Raw genomic sequence first — 6,000 nt, forward strand, 5'->3', positions numbered from 1 at the left:
TTGTCCGAAATGGGTTAAGTCTTTGTATTTATAACATTAGAAAATCTACAAAATAAATTTGACATTACGGATTCTAATTAATACTAGTCGCAGACAAAAACACTAGTAGCGTCTCGTTTAGATCTAAGATTCGATGACTCACAGTGGCTTTCAATGGAATTTTGCATAAGCAAAGTCTCCTGTTTATAGGACTTTTCCGAAATGGGTTAAGTTTTTGTATTTATAAGATCAGAGAATGCACAAAATAAATTCCACATTTTGCTGCAGAACTCTAATTAATACTAGACTCAGACGATTGAGAATTGTAAAAATAAACACGATCAATGATTACTATGCTTTTACCACACATAAATGATACGACGAATTGTGCAAGGTCCACGGGCTTCTAGAAGGAGCGCCGAAGACGGAGAAGAACAAGAGATGAAATGAAAATAAAACCTCGAAGGCAATTATACCGAGAGGAGCACCTTTCGGTTATTGAACCACCTCCCGTTTTTCCGCGAAACGCACTTCGCCGCATTATCATTATTATCCCTCAGCCATATTGTTTTCGTCCTTCTCCATCTCCTTCTCCTCCATTTTTATTTTCATATTATTATTATTATTTTCGCGTAACGAGATTACCATCGGCCGCTGGTGTCCGTTGTGTAATTAAGATCGGGCAAGGAAGAAAAATTACCTTGCAGGTAGCAACAGCATAATGAATCATTTTATATATCATTTCTACCTTCTTATTCATTATCGTCCTACTCTTACACTTCTTTTTTTTTATTCATTGTCTTTTCGTTGGTTAATTTGGGTGGAAGCACTCCGGATTCATAGAAAGTCCATTTGGGCGAATTGCTTTCTGTAAATAATTCATGAAACGAAGTTGTGCAAAAACGTAATTACAATCATCAAAAGCATCCTCATCCGATGCTTTCATTCGTTCAATATGAATTGCGAAAAACATGATTATTATTGTTTTATTCAATTTCGCATATTTCTTTTTCGTTTCTCGAATTAATTCCAAAGTTGACTCTACGGAATGCCGAGGCTGTAATCCTTTTACTAATAGTACGTAAATCATCTTACTACGTACACCTCGCGCAGACATAAAACCAGAAACCTCTTTGGATGCAGATTCGATTCGATTCAATTCAAATAATGTTTATTTTTGCTTTGTGAATTATGCAGTTTACATAGTCTCACCGCATTTGTGATTTATAAACTTGCATTGCGTAACCGAGCATCTCTTTACAAATAACTTATTGTCAAAAAAAAATCGAATGTAAATATGTTGTCTTGGATATTAAATTTGAAGCGTAGATAAGTTAAATTGTCTCCCCCATTTTGCATGGTATTTACAAGTCTTTATATACCAGACAACATAAGTATCCGTAACAGGTACAGATTATACCGGAATTAGCTTGAGCCGCCTCCTCCAAAGCAAAAAAAACATCCCCTTTTTCCTTTTAACTAAACAGAATTATCTTCTCTAAGTGATACGGTCATACTGTTGCCTCTTAAAATAGAACATCAGGGGATGAAATTTCTGTATTTACACGTATTCTTCATAAAAAAACATACATAAATAAAATAAAATCAAAGTTAATAGGAATATTTATCCATAAGAATATCCTAATCTTGATTCTAACATTTCATATACAAAATAATATCTTAATTCTTATATAACTGACACAAATTACAACACAGATAGATAAAACGAAATGAATATTTAGAAAACAACAAGATGTAATCTAAATTTAAATTAATTAACGTATTACAACACTTTTTTGTTTGTTTTTTTAGTAAATTTCTGCTATAAATTATTCATTGAGGGCTAAAGTCTAAATTTGTTATTCCGTGTTGCTTCTGTTGTTGTTTTTTTTTCACTCGTTCACTAATCTGTGTGTTATCTTCTGTCCAAACTAATTAAGTCGGATCGGAGCGTTAATCAATTTAAAATTAATTCAAATCTTCGCGGCGAGACATGACGAAATAATTTGTTGGCATCGCAATTGACTGGATTAACATTCTCTTCTATATCCATTCATTCAGGAACGCGTGTATTTTTTAATTAGATTATATCTTGCATAATATTATCTGACTCTTCACTGCTAGAGCGGAGACAAGAAATGTCATTAGCTTAGAAGATTTATCAGTAATCCTTAACTCGTGTTTTCGTAATTAGAACAAAAAAAAATACGAATTTTTAAACAGGAAATGAAAATATACATATGTATTTTGAATTCCTGCTGATTTCTCATTTAGTTCCTTAATTTTGTTAAGTCAAAACAATATAAATTTATGTTAACAGTACAAATCAATTCTATCATTGTAATTAAATTAATTGCTATTCAATTTTTTAATTAGTGAGATTATTTTTAAAATGACCAAGATTTTTTCTGAAGTAATATGTATATGCTTGATTAGATTTCTTCTGGAACCTTCAGATCGACCTCCATCAGTTCAAGGATTTCACTTAAGATTCGTTAATCATGATGATCTATTTCAGTTCAGTTTCTTCTTATAATCTATAGTAAGATTTTCATTTTTAAAGTCCAATAAGTCTAAGACATATTCAGCGACAATATCCAAATTTAGTCATGAAGCATGATTGAAAATCCATTGTTTTTACAACGTGATCAACATACAAAATAATTTCGAATTACAATTTTTTTTTACTTATACAAATGAGATCTCGTCAATTCTTTTACATTAATTTGATTCATACCTACAATAAAATTAACTTTATTCTAAGTTTATTAATACTGAATCAAATATAAAAAAATTAACATCAAAATTCAATTGGAAATTTAACTTCTAATAGTCAAATCCTTTATATTTTAGATAAATTTTATTTTAATTGATATTACGATTTTGTTGTATTAAAAAAAATAAATTTCTTCAAAAATCAGAACTGAAATGAGGTTAATTATTTATTTAATTTAATTAATAATAATTAATTAATTGATCATTAAAGAAAATGTTTAATTTTAAAGTTTTATATTATCGTAAAATGTCATGATAATAAAAAATATTAATTAATTGATAATAAATTTGTCTTAGTGATGCAGTAAATTTTTTTTTTAATATATTTAAACACGTGTTATTAAAATGTGATAAATTAATTACTTTCTGCGAGAAATAATTGATCACTCAATTTAATGTGGAATGCAAAGATTTCCACGTATTTGAGAAACAAAACCAAACACGAAAGATAAATAATGGACAGTAGTAAATCTTATTCATAATTCATGCACACAATATTATATAAGACAAGATTCCCGATTTGAGCACACATACCGAAGCATAGGTGAGGAAAATTTATACGAGTTTTAATTCAATTTAATAAATACTTTATGCATAAAGCTATTAATTACGACATTTCGTATTATTTATATTTATTTGTTGTGTTCATAACGTTTTTTTTTTTGATATTATTTATTTAGACATAATTTACGCAATTCGCTTTCGGCGTTGCGTGCGCTTTCTCACCTGGTCTCAAACCTCGTCTCGATCTCTCTCTCTCTTTCTAGATCAATGCCATTCGAATGTAGTTTTACTCGCTCTAACATATTTGAAGACGGAAAGCGCTGCAATTGTTCTAAACTTGGAACGATTAATCAAATATGCAAAGTCTGCGACGTCCGACCGATCAACAAAAAAAAAACAAAAACAAAATGGAAACGTCGCGACGACAAAGGCAAAACAAAAACAGTAAAAACAAAAAAATAATAATGCGAGAGGTTTGTTTGCCGAACTTCCCATATTAATATACATTTTTCGGTAAACAAAATACGTTTGCCACCGGTTTTTTGTGCGTCTGCTCCTCTGATCTCCCGCAGTTAGTTTTCCTTTTTTTTCTTTGTACTTCTTATGGTTTTTGCTTCTATAATACTACAATGTGATTTAACATAATCGATTTTATAACATTTTTATGTATAATTCTTCATAATATATAGATGATAATGTTTCTTTTTTAAGTTCATTACTTAATAAAATATATAATTTAGAATAGAGAGTCGAACCAGAATTAATTTCGTTCCGGTTTACGGTTACGTTCCAGATTCGGTTTCGGTTTGTCTAAAAATTTCGGTTCAGTTCCGGTTGAAATTAAAATTTAAAATCGAAATAAAGCAATTTAAATTGGTTAGTTAAAATTTAAAATCGAGTTTAATTGTATTTACCAAATTCCCTTACTATTGTTTTCAATTATAAAATTGAAAAAAACAAAAGAAATAAAAAATAATTAGTGACTAATTCAACACATGCACTTCGTAATGATTCTTCAGTTATGTTTACAGTAATATCATTTTTAATCACTTTCATTTGAGTTTGTTCTAATGTTTGTTGAGCAAGACTTGTTTGCTCTTTTTCTTCAAATTTTCTCTTTTTAGTCGGTGGTTGATTGAGGCTTTATTTGTATTAATGATTAAGCGTTCCCACGAAATTCGGCCTTGATGGTTTTGTTTATTATGTATTTGTTTATTTGAAAAAATAATTTGGAGTATTCAATGTCAAAAAATTATTTTTTCGAATGATTATATAAATAAACGAAAACACTAGAGCATACTTGAAAGAAAGCGATTATGAATTAATTTAATGAAAAAAATAATTGAACCTAATTAAAATTTCGTTCCGGGTTATGTTTCGGTTTTTCAATTGAGCAATTTTTCGTTCCGGTTACAGTTACGGTTCAGTTCAAAATTCCGGTTAATTTCGGTTCGACTCTCTAATATATTTGTTTTCATTCGCCGTTCTAGTTATGATAGTATTTTCTAGTGTACTTTGGAATAGAAACAAAGCAGTCTTTTATTGTAGAGTATATTTCTATAATGAGACTAAAGCTGGTGTGGATGCACTCGATGAAAAATTTGACAAAGGCAACATATGAATCCTGACCCTTGGGAAAGAAGAATTTTAGATTTTCTTTGATAAAACAAGTAGGACGTGCATTGTGTGAACCGAAATCTTAGAACTTATCATGTTAAAATGCAAGTTGAAACACAATGAACGGATTCCTACATCGAAAAGGAAACGGTAATTTTTGTCCAGGCAAGAACGATAAGAAAACAGTAACGTTATGTGACATATGCAAAAGACAACTTTGTTCTACTTACTCAACAAAAATGACCATACTGTTTTAAGCAATAAAATCAGTTTTAAATGTTGTTATATTCATTAAATGAGAATTATTAATATGTATTTATTACAAAAAAATAATAATTTGATTTGTTTCTGAAAAATATTTAATAAATGGGTCATTTTGACCCAGAGGTAGAATCTATATTTTTTTCATTTATTTTTTTTATAATTTAATTAAATATAAATAAAAGACTTTTAAAAGAAACGTGAATAAATATAAAATAATTTAATGTAAAGTATAGTATAGTATAAAGTTGTATGTAAATCTATTTAATTAATAGAATTGAGAATTATAATTATTATATAACTATTCAATTAAAAAGTTTAATATTTGCAAGTATTAAAAAATAACCATTCAAGAGTTTTGAGTTGGATTTATGAAAAAATGTATTATAAAATAGAATTATAAAATAAGTATCACAACTGAAGAAATCATTTAAGGTACTGTATACAATCAAATTTAAATCTACTGAGATTTATGGGAATAAACATAAGTAATAGAAAAAGTATTAAATTTATCTAGTCTTAATGTTAGAGATAAAAATATAAGATTTTTATGTTGTTAATACGAAATTACAGCAAGAATTTTCATGAATCCAATGAAAAAATAAATAAAAACACCTGAAAAGGTAATGTATAAACTCATATATCTACTTGTATTTTGAACATTCAAAATTATTAATAGTAAGAGTATTAAATTGTGTATGTATTCAATTATTGAGTTTAAAATATAAGTTTGTTATAATATTAATACCAAATATAAAAATTTTCAATTCATTAAGAAGAAAATGATTTATGATTGTTTAAAAAACTATTAAATGTATACGGAAGTTCCATACTATTGTTTTATAAAAGCAAATTAAATGTTTG

The sequence above is a fragment of the Nicrophorus vespilloides genome, unplaced genomic scaffold (genome assembly GCF_001412225.1).
Source record: "Nicrophorus vespilloides isolate i.1.1-1 unplaced genomic scaffold, Nicve_v1.0, whole genome shotgun sequence".
Lineage (NCBI taxonomy): Eukaryota > Metazoa > Arthropoda > Insecta > Coleoptera > Silphidae > Nicrophorus > Nicrophorus vespilloides.